General features: G+C 44.2%; 1 protein-coding gene across 3 annotated transcripts in view; it reads left to right on the top strand.

Annotated features, from left to right (window-relative positions):
• The first annotated feature begins 764 nt into the window (after positions 1-764).
• The window catches only part of BRD3 (bromodomain containing 3), a 50,121-nt gene continuing 35,572 nt past the window's right edge, over positions 765-15,313 (top strand). For 2 of the 3 annotated variants that reach the window (XM_069771004.1, XM_069771001.1), the window contains exon 1: positions 7,302-7,442. The gene's annotated coding sequence lies outside the window, so the exon portion shown is untranslated. Of the gene's footprint in view, positions 895-7,301; positions 7,443-15,313 lie in introns of those variants that run through there. The other variant, XM_069771003.1, reaches the window with a different exon arrangement.

Here is a 15,313-nt window from a genome sequence, read left to right as displayed (position 1 = left end):
TATATATATGTATAAAATACATGTATATGTATGTATAAAAATCCTTATCCATACTGAATAATACCTCTCCAGAACATGAAAACTGTAGCCTCCACTAGAAATTAATCATAATCCTAAACAACCCCTTAGCCTTTAAGTGTCTGGGATTTTTTTTTAAACAAGTTTAAAGTATGATAAACTCCATTTGGCAAAGTACTCGGTCACGTGCTAGATTGGGTTTTTGACAGCATGGCGGTTGCAGAAAAAGGCAGCTCCGCAAGGAAGGGCATTTTTGGGGGACTGCATAACGTGAGTACCTGGGGGTTTGCATGGACAGACCGTTGTCTTTGGATGAAATTTAAGTTGTTGGTTATGAGTCATCTGTGAGGGTCTTTCTTGCTTCCCTGGCCATGCTGCCACAGCTGGGATCAGCAGGATGTGGTATCTGTCCAAATTCCCTTTCTGGAAAAGAGTGGGGCTTGGCAGGCTTCTCTCTCACAAAATCTTTCATTCCATGTGGTTCAGAATAGCCTGAACTTGGTGACCTGCCAAGTACACTGGAAAAGACACCTGTCTGAGGTTTTTTGGGGGGAAAGCAGCTTCCCATAATGATGAAAGGGGAAAAAAAGTCCATGAGTGGCTCAGATTTTATGGAATTGACTGCTTTCAGTGCTCTTGGGATCCCTTTGGATGGCTTTAAGGTTGTCAGGAACAGAGCTGAGGCTGTGGGTCCTGCTATGACTAACATATACAATTTTGTTACAGGTTCCACCGAGACCAGAACTAATCCAGTCCTGCAGATTTTATCCAAAGGACGTTAACGTTTTTGGAAAAGCTCCAACTAACTTCAGTACATGCTGGATCTGCTCTTTAGACCTGACTGCTGCAAACAAGCTTGTGCTTACATTTGTAATGGTGAGTAATAAGGCACTAAGCTTACAAGCTGTGTAAGCCCATGTTTATGTTTTGGCACAATTAGCCATCTCAGTTAGGACTTTTATTTGCTTGGGCCTCTCAGCAGACAGAGGAAGCGCAGAGCAGACTTACTGTGTGTTACGCGCTGCTCAAGAAACAGAGGGAGGAGGAACTTATGAGAGACCTGCTGCATCTTTTCGGCTTTTAAAGCATAGCTGATCTCTGACATATAGCTGTTTCTGTGTGGTTGCTAATATGCTGCTCTGTTTTTTTCTGAATCCCAGATACAGGGCATTCATATGTTTCTTCTGGGATTTAAAAACAAACACTGAACCTTTTCCAGGCTGGTATTTCTACCTCCCCCATTACAGTATGAACCTTGCTTGCATCACTGCCAACATTTCTTCATTTAAAACTGGGAAGTCTTACCCCAGTGGAGAACAGGTAGGATTTGATTCATTCTGCCCTGGCAGGGATGTGTACAAACACTTAGCCGGGGCACAAGGGGCCTGTGGAAGTTGAAGAACTTCTTTCAAAGTAAGATCATTGAACACTGCATGTATAGAGCTCCATGTTAGTAGAGACCTGTTAAGAAACAGTCCATGTTTTTGAAGAGAAGGTAGGACTTCACACAGGATTGGAGTCCAGCAATGTGCTATAGTGTATCATTCAAAGCAGATTCCCCCCAGTGCAAGTCACAGCCAAGTTAATGCATAAAGGCTGCTGATTTGAGAGCCCCAGACTGAATCGCACACGCTCTGACTGCCAGACGTGATGACAGCCTGCCTCTCCCAGCCACTTCAACTGGAGCAGCAGGTTCTCAGCACTTCTGTGAATCAGGAGCTTCATTCTTGGCTGGTGCAAATGGTTGCAACTCCAATGAAGGGACTGTTCAATACAATTAACTCATACCCCTGAGATAGCGAAATCTGAATATATTTATTAGTCATTGTAATTTAGAAATCAAGATGCTTGAAAGTGTTACTATTTGGTTAGAGCATCTCTTTACTATTCTGTCCAGTCTTTGTAAGAGGGCAGGAGGAAAATTAAGAAAACACACAGGAATCCATTAGGGCTTTAGACAGCTGAAATCTAGCGTGTTCTAGTATCTGTTAGTTTAAACTGCCAACTCAGTAGCACACACTATTCACAAGCTTGCTTACCTGTGCAAACCACTGTGTTAACAGCAGGTGCTAGGTCTCTACATCACACTGAATGTGTAACAAAACCATTTAGATGCAGCTAATTTCCAAAGAAACATATTTACTGTGGCCAAAGATATGTAGCCTTATTGGCTGGGCAGTTTCTCTTAACTTCTCAAATTCCATGGTCTTGTCCCTTTCTTCTCTCCCACAATGGTTTAGGCCTTTGCTCTGCTTCTTTCCAGACATATAAAACTTAGTCCACTGTATCCCAGCCTCCAGCTTATCCAAGTAATGCTTCTTGCTACATCTTGATAAAAGACACCAAGGTCAGACAGAACATTTTGGGCGCTCTTCATTCCCTTCCTCTCCATTGCAGGGGAAGCCAGTCATCTCTGTTTTTCTAGTTTGAGAACTGCCAGTCTGAAAGGACATTATTTAAATCCACTCTGGACCCTCCATTGGATATTGGCTGTATCCAGACCAGGATTTAGATCGTAATCAACACTTATATTTGCAGATGAACACTTACAAGATCCTTTGGGTCTTGGATAGCTCAGTTCTTTCCTTCCTTCCCATCAATTACCATAATGCTGTGCCTTTTGGGGGCTTGTAGACATCCTGGCTTCTGGGTTCCCTGTTTGGGGGCTCTGCTTACCCTCTTCCAGATGAAGAGTGAACACTGAAGAGACAAAGGTCCTACATGCACTGAATAGCCAGGGTGGCCTCACCAACTGGTGTGTCTGGGCTCTCAGAACTACAAAGTATGAGTCAGAAGAGCTGAGTCCCAGTTCTGGCTCTGCCCATGATTCTCTGCATCAACATATTCCCTCTCAGGTTCCTCAGCTGAAAAACAGGGCTCATAATATTTCCTTACCTACAAAAGCTGTTAGGAGGATTATTGCATTGTTGTGACTTCCACAGATGAAAGGTACTACAGAAGAACAAACTGCAATTATTGTTTCAAACCTCTGCCCTGGTCCTGTCATCCCTAACTTACTGAGTAACACTTACTCAACCGAGGAATTCCTGCCACTCCATTGAAGAAAATAATTAGTAAAGATGACTCTCTCTTGCAATAACAGCATTTATCCCCTTGTGTTCAACACCCTTCTCTCTGCCACTGGGATGATCAGAGTCATATAATCCCAGACATTTACTACACGCTCTTAAGCAATCTTCTATTTGGGCACTATTATTTCTTTATCCCAAACATGACTGTTATTGAATAAATTCTCTTTTTGTAATGTATAACGACATCCACTCTAGAGATAGCAGCTACTGGTAATAGGCTTTGCTGTGAGTCTGCTGATACGTGAAGTCTCTTGGAGCCCATGGTGGCTGATGGCTGACAAAATGGTCAGAATGGCCAAATTTGCCTGCCTTGAGGCGTGTGGAGCTTGCATCAGCCTCTCATGTGCATGTAAATGTCCAGCATGCCTACAGATGTGCCCAGAGATGGAGGTCAGAATGCACTGGTGGTGCACTATTCATACCCCTTCTGTAGCCTTCTTGACTTGTAATCCCTTGGTAATTCCCAAGTACAAGTACTAACAAAGAGCTCCCTTGCAACGGGGAACTATGGTTTTGATGGTGAAACAGGCACTGAATGGTGAGGTAAAGAATCAGAAGCTTACAGTTAGTACCTATAGCAAAGGTCAGAAAAATTGATGCTCTGGGTTAGTGTTCCCCGCAGTCCCTGATTACTATTAAATACTGTTGGGTGCAGTCATGCAAGGCACTGAGAGTGGCCAGTTCTCACAAAACTCATTGGTCCCACAGAGACAAGTATCTCCTTTTTCTGCTTCCATCCACCCTTGTTTTCAAAGACTCAAGTCCTACCCTGGACACCAAGAGCATAGAAGCAAAAAGTATCAGTGTTTAACAGCCCTGAAAACTGCTCTGGTTTTGCATAAATAAGTTTTTTCTTGTCAAAGCCTATGCACAAAGCTTCCTAGAAGGATGTATGTACCACTGTGCATTAAGGGTTAAAAGTAGTGTAATGGCAAGGAATAAATACACTGCAGGTGTTAGTTAGCAAGGTACTAATTGGGTAACTGGAGGTGCAAGGTAAGAGACCACAGAGACTAATCAGAAGGCTTTGGGTGAATCTAGGATGCTCCTCTGAGCTTGGGAAGGAGGAAGGAAAAAGCTACTGCTGTAGCCTTGCATTTTATGGACAAGCTGGCGTTAAGGCATCCCAGAACAGGCGACTGCTACATCTTGTGTGTGAAACTAATATGACAAAATCAGTTCAGAAATTCATTTAAAGATTACAACTATCTTTTCCTCAGTCTAAGTGCTTTTACTTTGGGCTATGTAACTTGTGCTTGAATCATTCTGATTTGATTTCACTGTACTTCCTATGGGGCTTATTCAAACTGAGTCAGCCTGCGCCTCTTTGGCTAAACCATTATCTAAACTCACTGCTTTGCATAAAGGCAGCTTTAAGGATCCCTAGAATATGTTTGCTTTCCTAATCCCTTGGAGGTTGCAGCTGGATTCTTTGAGTGCAAGTTTGCAGACCTACAGGTAGGTGTGTGAGTGACTGGTATGTTCCAGGTTGAAAGCCGATACTGGTGAAATCTCTGGGGACAGTTTCCCACGTGAATTGTTTTGCCTGCTCAGCCTGATGCATAATGAACGTAACAATTTGGGATTAAACTGTTTTACACCCACCCTGGGTGAGATAAGGAAGTAAAGGTGTAGTTGGAGACTGCTTTTGGGTTGCAGTTTTGTTGCACCCTCCATCGCCAAGCTGCTCTTGAAAGTGGATTTGCAGTGAGGATCAAACTCCAATTTTTAACTTGTGCATATTAACTGTGAGGTGACTCTGCCCTGCCACCTTGAAGGGCTTTATGCTTTCACAGGGACCCTCCTCACTTCTCTTGTCTCTGCCTTTTTGCCTGCACTCCCCCATTTTGCTCAGCCCTCCTCTTGCGCTCTCTGCATGTTACTGAGGTTGCTGGACACTTTGCATTATGACACCCCCCTGTTCAGTTGCTTAGAGGTCTGCCAAGTCTTACGTTTCAGCCAACACACTTTTTTGTTGCAGGAGTTTGTCTCAAACTAAAATATAAATGCATTTAAAAATCAAACTTTCAGATTATGGTTCAGCTGAAAATGAGTCTTTTAGAGTCAAAGGCATACATTTTCCCAAGTGCTCATAATGAATACTCAGCTGATTACTCCCTGCCGCCTCCCTTGGAAAGCTTTGGCCTGCCAACTTTTCCCAGCCCCCATGCCTAGAGCAGCAGCAGTTTTCATTTAGGGGCTCTTTGGTCATGCTCATGATTTGGTATCTGTGTATGTTATGGCATTCATAAATTTATACCCTGCTTATCCATGTGGATCTGGCATGTACTGGAGCTGGACAGTGCGTTCAAAAGAACTGACCTGGTACTCTTCAGCTGTCAAATGCTTTGACACATGTACTCTTTTAGAATTGTCTTGAAAATGGGAATACAGCGGAATGATGGTAAAAAGTGCCCAGTGCTCAAAATCCAATCCTCTACACCCCCGATATCTGGTATCCCGGACATTTGTAGGCAGGGCAGAGCTCAGGTGGTGTTTCAAAGGGATTTCCTCGCACAGTCCGGCAATGTGGAACATATGACAACCAGACGCGGGGCAGGTTTAGTGAACACCAGCTTGCGAACTGTGGCTCTTCCCCTTAAGAATACCCAGAATGTACCTTTTTCTTACTGCTTGCATGCTCCGTGTTCCTGCAGAGACCATGTGCTCTGGGTGTGGAGAGTGGCTTTCGGGTACCTGATGGTAAAGTCAAAAAGGTTGAGTTGCAGGAAGGAAGCCCAAGTCACGCACTGACTAAGTGTGGGTTTTGGCTGTGGATGCAGATGCAACTTCAAATGCTGCCTTACAAAGTAAGTATGTCCAAGAGCGGTACGGCTGTGAGTGAGTTTCTAGTTCCTGACTTCGCACAAGCCTTGAAGTTGAGTGCAAAGAAGCACTTTATCTTGGGTTTGACTAGGGCTTATGCACAACTTTGGTTTCATCCTGAGGCAGGCACAAGCCTGGCTAGGTGGAATTTTCCCAAGCATCTGTCCTCTTGCCTGTACAAAACCCAATCTTTCTGATTATATTGTACCTCCTGAGAAATTTTGGTCCCATTGGTCACATTTTTCAAAAGCTAATCTTCTGGAAATAAGGTCTTCCAGTAAAACTGCCTTCACCTTATAGTTACAATAAACTGACTTATTAATTGGCATCACCGCGTGGCTGCCTATAACAGGCAGGGTGGCAGCCTCTGCTGGCATATGTGTCCACAGAGAAATCCTGTAACTAGTTCTCATTTTATGTTGGTGCTCAAATGTTTCCTCTGGACTCATTTATTTTCCAACAGTTCTAATTTTTTTTTTTCTTTTTGTGCTGCAGCAATTGAATCATATTTGGAGTTGTAACAATCTTTTTTTGTTGTTTTAACTCCTGTTTGCATTTGTACATTTGCTTCAGGGTATAGGCATTTGGAAGTGTTTGTGACAGTGCTCATGTTTGTTGATGCTCTTATGGTGGGTGTGTTTGTAAAATTCATATTCTATAGATTAATTTTTGTTGGTTTTGGCAGTTGACGATATTATGAAATGCAGTAACCAGTGCAAACTACATTAGGTTGTGGGTTTTCTTGATGGATTTTTTTTTTTTTGCCACTTACTACTACAGCTTGCATTGGCGGCGTTCTATTTTTATTGCAGCTCGTATTAGTTGTTGCGTAATAAATGTGAGAGCGCATTACCCAATGCAAACCGCGATTTAAAAAAAAAAGAGGGGGGGAGAGCAAGCCAGCTCCCGCAGTTGTGATTTAAAACTCGGTCTCCTGCAGCACGCGTGACCCTGCGTGGGTTTCAGCCGCGGAGCTCAGGGGGACCCGCACCTCCCCAGTTGCACTTTTAAGGGCTCTTGTTGTACCTCTAGAGCCCGAGAGGCGCGACAGCGGGCAGAGGGGGGAAGCCAGGATCTTCCCCGGCAATATCTGCTCGGGGGGGACCCGCCAACCACCACCTCCCGGCGGGTTTCTATCGCTGTCCCCCCCCCCGAAACCAAGCGAGGCTTTTTCCCCACCGGGGGGAGCGTCTTTACCCACCCCCGCCGCCCGCTGACCGGGGCATCACCCCTGCCGTTTCTCTCCCCTGCCCGCCGGTCCGGGGAGGGAGCGGGGAGCCCGGGGGGGGGGGGGGAACCCTGCCGGCTTCTGGGACTTGTAGTCCGGGGGCCAGCGGCCGCCTCTCCCCTGGCCCGGCCCGGGACTACCGTCCCCACATGGCCTTGCGCCCCGGCGCATGAGCTCTTGGGCGCTGTAGCGCATCTATTATACTGCCTTGCCGAGGATAAAAAGAAGAGCAACTGGAGGGACTATAAGGCAAACGTTGCTGGAGCTGCCGGGGCAAAGTAATCTATTTAATCTTTCCCTTTATTTGTTAGATGCTTGGGTGTGCGTTGCTAGCACTGGGCCATGGATTCTGGAGGGAGGGGGGGCCGGGGAAGAAGGGGGAGGAAAGCAAAACCCACTTGGGAAAGGCCAATGCTGATTTTTTTTCTTTTTTTTTTTTTTTCCCTCCTCTCTTCTTCTGCTCCTTCTTCTTGCGAGAGCCCCGCGTCGCTCCCCGCCGCCCCGCAGCCTTTGTGCGCCGCGACAATGCAACAAAGCGCGGCGGGGCTGGCTGCAGCCTGGCCATTGATTTCCTCCCGGCCCCGCCGCTCCTGCCCACCCTTTTCTTCTTCTTCTTCTTCTGCCGCTTCTTCTCCATCTTCTGCTCCCCCCTCCCCTTCTCGCCGAGCGCCCGAAGACGCCCCGGACGGGCGCAGCCCCGGCCCCGCCGAGCCCCGCTCCCCCACGCAGGAGGGGTTTTCTTTCTTTCCTTTTTTTTTTTTTTTGGTTTTGTTTTTCTTCTTCTTTCCCCTCTCTCGCTCGCTTTCCCTCGCTCGCTCTCTCTGCCCGCCATCTTTTGAAGGGGAAAATTAGGGGCGAGGAAAAGGAGGGCTGCAGGCGCCCTTAAAAATTAAAAAAAAAGAAAGAAAAAAGGGGGGGGGAGGGCAAAAAAAGAAAAAAAAAAAGAAGAGCGGGGTGGGGGGGTGTGTGCTAGGCAGCAGCAAGCCCCCGCTCCCGGCGATGCGCGGCTCCCTGGCTCCGGCGGCGAGCGGCCGCGCTCGGGGCGCGGAGCGGGGCTCGGGGCGCGGAGCGGGGCTCGGCGGCGGCCCCTCGCCCGGGGCGAGCGCCGGGCTCTTCCCGGCCATTTCCCTCTGCCCCCGCCGCCGCCCGGGTCGCTGGCTTGTGAGCTGGAAAAAGGTCTGAGCAGGCTGCATATGATGCGCTGAAAAGTGCGCGTTTCGTGTGTTGTCCGTGTCCGCATGCGTCCGTTTGTGTATATGTGTATATATACGGCTTCTTCGCTCGTGTAAATATCTGGTGTTTACCGAACTTTTGTAAATAAACGGAAACCGAGGGTTCGTTGCCTAAACTTGATATGATTTATAGGTGTAAAAAGAAACGCAGCTCACAGATTTATATATAGAAGTGTCACGCTATAAATAATGCTACCGATAATAAAATGTAGAACTTCAAAACCCAGCCGTACTTTTCCTCCGTTTATACTACTTGTTTGGTTTTTGCACCTCCCTGGGGATAGACCATTATTTGTAGCCTGCTTGGTTTCACTTTCAAACAAAGCTGTAGTGTTCAGGTCGCAGATCTGTGCACGTCTTTAAGCTACGTGGTTCAGTCTTGCAGGGTGTTAATAGGGAATGTGTTTCCTACAGAAATGACTTTTGACAACGTGGAGCATGCATTCTGTAAGGTTCACGCTGAATGTTCTGTGACAATTCTGTGGTGTGGATATACCTTTCTGTTGATGTCTTCAGGAATCAAAAGTTACTAAAATAAACTTTTTTGGATAAGCAAATACGATGGCTTCACTAATACTTCAAACATTTATGCTTTTTTTTAATTTTTTTTTTTTTTTTAACATCTTAAGTTCCCTGACACTAGTAAATAGTAGGTTGGGGGTAACACAATTAGCAAAGCACACCTGCTGTTCCTTGCTGGGAATAGAGAAGCATTTTTTTTAATACGCTTGTTAGTATTTTTAATGTGTTCAGTATATGTGAGTGTGATGAGGGGGTGTCTCTAAATTAAACTGGAAATTTAGGTTTAAAGCTGAAACTCTTGTCTTTAATTCACACAGTGATAAGGTATTAGAGAGGACTTGGTGACTACCATATGTGCTGCAGTATATGGGTGAGAAGTGCAGAATAAATATGCATCAATAAAACAAGAAATCCCCAAAGCAGTCTGGTTGCTTTACAAGCGAAAAAACCTGATCTGTATTGCTTACAACTACCCAACCGCTTGAGTGTACTGTAAATGCGAAGTCCTGCCTCCTAATCTGCAGATCACAGCACTAGCAGAGTGTGTCTTGTTTTGTTAGCACCGAAGTTTGGGGAGTTTTTAATAATACGCTGGGAGGCTCCTGCTGCAACAGAGTAACTCCTGACCTCAAAGCCTTCCTTTTCGGAAAGAAAAATGCTAAGATTGTTTATTTCTTTCTCTTTAGTCCACACTGGTTAAAAATACTCACTCATGCATGTATTTAGTGCTTTGAGACAATGCTTAATAAAAGGGTTGGGCAGAGGGTAACAGTCTTATTCAATGTTCAGCATAAGCTTGATTGCAATATTGTCTTCTATACTCACTGCCTGTATAGTGCTCAGAGCTGAGACAGTAGCTATTCCAATGAAAGGCTTTTTAGTTTTAGTGACCTATGCATGCAGAGTTTAAATTAAGAAAGAATGCATGTGCAATGTAAAGTGTCTGAGGTTTGTTCTCAAAACTGACTTTGGAGTGTTAGTTCCGTTATCTTCAAATAAAAACTAGGCTCTGTCGCTTGTGGAAATAAAACTATGTCATTTAAGCACTGAGGTGCTTTCAGAAACTTTACTTCTTGTAATTTAAAAAATATTTGGAAGAAAAGCGTATTGAAGAAGGCTGATGTTCCATCTCAGTAAGCATGCTAGGCAGCAGTGTTCTTTCACTATCAGTCTGTAAAGGTGGCTGGGTTTGTTAGTCAGTGTCTGCAAATGGAAGTATTTCAGTAGCCTTCGTAGCTGGTTGTTTCTTTGCACTGTTGTAACTGCACTGGGTACAATGACTTAAATCACAGTTCTTAATAGTATTGAAAAATGCTTCTTTCCTGAGTTAAGAACTGTGTGTTTAAAACTTTATCCTTCAGTCATCTCCTAAGATGGTGGGGAGTCTAATGGAGGTTCTTGGTATCCACAAACCATGTCTGCAGGCTGGGGATCCAGCCTGCCTGACCTGAGTCTCTTCCCCCATGAGCCTCAGTGAGCTGAAGGCAGCGCAAACAGATAAAGCAGTTTGCCTTGGTGAAGGCTGGGGCTTCCCATAGTTTTTACAGACACACCTTTTAATTGGTACAAGTTCTGAAAGATGCTGTTCAGTATTTACCTCTTAACTTTTGGGGGGAGGGGGAGCACTTGTGCAGCGGGTTGTGGGTTTACAGCCAAGCCTTGCTACACTCCTAGAATCTCGCTCCTTCTCCCTGGCGTAATCTGGGAGCCTGATCGCTCTCGTTGACAGCACAAACAACTCGGGAGTCAAATCCCTCTCCTCAGCAGCAGCTGAGTGATGTAGTGAGGTCTCATGTTTCAAAGGCTTAATTACTTTTACAAAATATATTACTCTCTGTCTACTTTGGTAAGCTATCAGGTGCTTTCAGCGCACACAGAACGACACTTTGCTAAATAAATGAACAAAGAGTGTTTTGCATCTCAGTGTTGTTGATTGTTTCTCTTTAATCCTGGTTGCTCCTGCTTTGCTAATTTGCAAAATTCATTAATCCGCAGTGGGTTTCCCAATCATTACCATGAACTGTATGTTTTGTTTTGTGTGTGTTGGTTTTGTTTTGTTGTTTTTTTTTTTTCTTTTTAAATTGCCACATTATTCTCCAGTAATAGCCTAGAACACCGTTGTAAGCAATAGAGTTCTGGGAATTAGGAGGGAGCCATTGTTTGCTATGCTGCTCAGTGAGCTGTCAGGACATTTTGGAAGGATGTGTGCATCTCGAGCTTTTCATTCCACAGTATTTTACTGTGACATTAGTGTGTTTTTGTCAATCATTAGTGCTTGTTGGAGGTGAACAACTTTCTTTGGGGCACAGTAACTCTTTAACCCACTTGTTGCTAAAGCCACAATTGGAAGGATTTAAATTCTTCTGGAGAGCAGTGTGGAAATTCATCATAATGTGCTGCTTTTTCTACTAGTCCTTATTCCTTCTCCCATTCTTCCTGTTAAGATACCAGCTGAAGAAACACTCGCCTCTATTTTGGATTCCTTTAGCGTCTTTCCAGGCCTCAGTCTCTTTCCGGCTTGAGTCTGATAAGAGGACACCATCATGCCTGGAAGTATTTCAGCAATATGGATAACCTGGACAGAGGAGAAGATTTGTCTCTGTTGCTGGGACCAGGGCTCAACGTTCTCCTCTCCACCAGCAGTGCAACAGGTGTGGCAAAGACAATCTGAGGTGAAATTTCTGTGCATGGGGGACCAATGTGGAACAAAATGCCCTGGCCAAACTGATTCCATTTAGCTTCAAACTTTGAGATTCAGACTCAGTTCTGATTGACATCAGTCTGCTTTGGGAATGATCCTGTTTGATCCTCTCTCTCCTTTAAAAAGAGAGAGGTAGAGACAGGAAAGGATTGCAATTTTCCTTCCTGGCCTTGAGAGCTGTTGCACTCTTGAACTTTACACCTGGAGCACTTTACGGATACAGCCGTACTGATATCCTTGCAGAGGACTTCATGCACTGACATAGGTATACCAGCAGAGATGCACTTCGTGTGACTGACTTGCCTGTCGTAACCAAACCCAACCTGTACTGAAGGAAAGGCATGTTTCTCCTTGTGTAACTCTGTCTTTTCAACTGCTCAACTTGTGTAACATTACGGAGGGAGCCTGGTTGGGGATCTCACTTTCTTGCAACCCACCGATATGGCCATGCTGAGAGAAATCTGTTTCCTAAACCTGCACTGGTCAATAGGTTTGGCTATAAGCAAGTGCGGAGTTTGCAGTACTGTGTTATTTTTCTGGGAGCGGATGTAGGACATAGCAGCCTTTTTCCTTACCAAGGCTGGTTTAGGAACTGTCTGTACCGTGGGCTGTAGTGAAACTGATACGCTGAGCACATGTGTGTGTTCTGTACTGTATGTGCAAGAATTGTGTGTGGGTATAATGGAGAATGCTGTTCCTTAATGGAAAGCATTGCCATTTTGCAACTTTTGTGTTGGTGCTACAGTTCTGTTTAGGATCTGTGAAATAGTGTTAAAGTGCAGCTCTTCAAGGTGCCACATGGAAGAGGGTATGCTTCCCCAAGTTTCTGCTGGAGTAAACACTTGTCTTGAGTGTGTGTACTATGCATCGGCTGGTGTGCTGAAAGTGTGTTCCTTTCCTGGACAGGAATAAGCCACATGGGAATAAATTGGGATACTTGTGTCCATGCTGTTGCAGTCGTACTTCCTTTGACTTGAACTTCATCCATATGCAGGAGCTTTAAGAGAGGTTGAGGGCTTGTCTGTTCTCACTGTGCAGGAAGCTAAGCCGTGGGTGCTCACAGCAGGAGCTGTGCATGGGGAAGCTTAGCTCCTCCTGTTAGGAGCCTGTCTGTCTGTCCCGAGCAGTCAGTGGACAGAGCAGTGTTCCTCTGGGTATGCAGAGGCAGACCACCTTCCTCCCTTGGGTGTGTTAGGCAGTAGGGAGCACCTTCCCCTCTTCCCCCAAATTAGCAGCCTCTGTTCCCTGTGTAGGGAGGGGTAATAGACTCTAAGATCCAAATTTTTCCCTTTCTCACAGACTGTTTGGGTGTTCAAATCAGATGCATAAACTCAGGCAGTGGAAACTGTGCTGATGCTCTCAGGGAGTGACAGCAGCTTAGCTATCACAGTTTATTCACACCTTAGCTGACCTGCAACTTCCTTGCATAGCTGAGCAAATTTATGGATCTACCCAACCTTAGCAAAATCAGCAAGGCACTTTTCATCTGAAATAGTAGACCATGTACAGACTTTTGCACTTGTTTGGTTATGTTTGCTTTAAGATAACACATTGAGTTATTCTGGGACAACATGCTTGTTCAAAGACAAGGCACTTAACTTCATCTGTTCCCAAACAAATTTAAGTCGGTGCACCCTGTTTAGGGGAACATGCATAGGGGATGAGTGGTGGTCATAAATGGGAGGGCTAATGCAGCATAAGTTACTGCTTCTCTGTCAGCTAAGCTGCAATAATTGACTTGGTGGGTGGGTGGGTGTACTTACTCTGCCCCATTACCAAGTATAACGTTACTGTGGCTCAGCTAACAAGTAGTATATTTATGTCATGGTAATTCAATCACTTTCATTTCATTGTTCATCCCCTTAAACTGACTTGATTGTCATATATTGATTTAGGTAGACTTTGCATGGGAAAGTTGCAGTGCTGTAGCTGTAAACTCAGAGCATGATTTAAACCAGTAGCAGCACATTCGTTCTTACGACACTTGTAATGCTTTTTGTCCTAAACCAAATCTGTTCTTTTTCAAAATAGTAACTTTAATCATTTTAATGTATAAAAATAAATTTTAAAATTGAGTAGGAGAAAGTGTTGGAGCACAAGTGCGCAAGGGAGGTCTGTTGATGAAGGAAGGTATTTTCTCTAATGAATCACTTTGATGGTTCTGCTGCTTACTGTGAAATGCTTCTAACTAACGTACAGATCTGTGTGTGTTTATTAGAAGTCTGTCTTCTCTGTTGATGTTTGCATGGAGCTTCTGGTAAGGATAACATCTGTAGCACTTGTAACTTATATTAATAATGCTGATATATGGCCATGCAGTACTGGTGATGTAAAGGAGAATTGCAGCATAGGTTATTAGGTACACAGAGCAGAAAATGATCCTTTAAATAGGTAATACATAGGAATTGAATGCTATTTGCAAGGGCTCTGTATTTTATACTTTGCTCAGAATACTTTTTGTACTTAGTTTCCTTAAGAGGAGGTAATCTTCCTGTTACATGTAGCCTCTTAGATTCAGTTGGAATTGGAATTCGGCTGTATCTAAACCCCCCTCCCTAACAGGTGTCATGAAGGACCTCTTGAGTGTTGTGGTTTATCTTTTAGAAACGTGTTTAGAGAGCTCTGCAGTATGGGGAAAGGGATAAAGCAGATGGCAGTTTTAGCTTTGCACTTCCTTCAAATGACAATTAGCATTGTACTTAGTAAAGAACAGTTAAGTGTTTCCAGAAACCTAAGTTATGGTATTTGAACACCTTGTAAATATAGGTTCCTCTGTGTGTTTGCTTTTTTTCCTTAAAACTTAGTATAACCATAACAGTGAGAAGGAATTAATGTATATATGCATGGGAAAAGACTAATGACTTTAATTGTAGATGCTAGTGGAAATATATCCCCATTTTACAAGTGGGAAACTGAGAAGCCTACAGCATGGGGTGTCAAGAACTGAGCTGAAGTGTCAGCATCCTGTTTTGTAGCTGGTTTTTTTGTAATTCTTTGCAGGTATAGCAGAAGCTTGGAGATGCTCTGCCCAGCAGGGAAGTATTCGAGCTCTTGGTTTTTTGTTTTTGTTTTTTGCCTTTTCTTCAAAATGCTTTGTGGCCAATAATCTCTCTTTTTGGAAATCAAACTGCAGAAGAAGAAACAATCATGACAAAACCTGTTGTGTAATTTATTCACTATATGCTGAATCAAACTGAGTAAGTTTGAGGTTTTTTTCTTACACTGTAAACATACAACAGAGCACCATATGCTGATTAAAAAGGGGAAGGGCAGACTCTTTTTCAGAACAGAAATGTTTAACTTTGCAGATCATATCCTTTAAAAAGCAGAAAAAGAGAATGCTGCGAGGGTGTAGATGTACAATAATCCCATTAGGAGTTCTGAAGCCTGTGCGGGTGTTGCCACGTTATGCTTTAATGGGTGTACCTAAATGCTTCTGTTATGCACGTCTCATCTGAAACTCGGCTCAGTGCCAGAGTATGGCTTTTTTTGGTTGTTTTTTTGTTTGGTTGGTTTTGCTTGTTTGTTTGTTTGAAAATAATTTAACTGAAATATGGTTTGCTGACCTGAAATTGGCAAAGTTGATTTCTGGAGTCACAGGATGAATCAGCAGTAGTATCATGTGTTGGGTAAGTCATGCTTTGGAGAAGGTAGGCTGTAATGTAATAGATGAACAGAGGGGAATTAGGAGACA

The sequence above is a fragment of the Haliaeetus albicilla genome, chromosome 26 (genome assembly GCF_947461875.1).
Source record: "Haliaeetus albicilla chromosome 26, bHalAlb1.1, whole genome shotgun sequence".
Lineage (NCBI taxonomy): Eukaryota > Metazoa > Chordata > Aves > Accipitriformes > Accipitridae > Haliaeetus > Haliaeetus albicilla.
The sequence above is the reverse complement of the archived record's forward strand: the minus strand, read 5'-3'. Positions and strand labels throughout refer to the sequence as shown.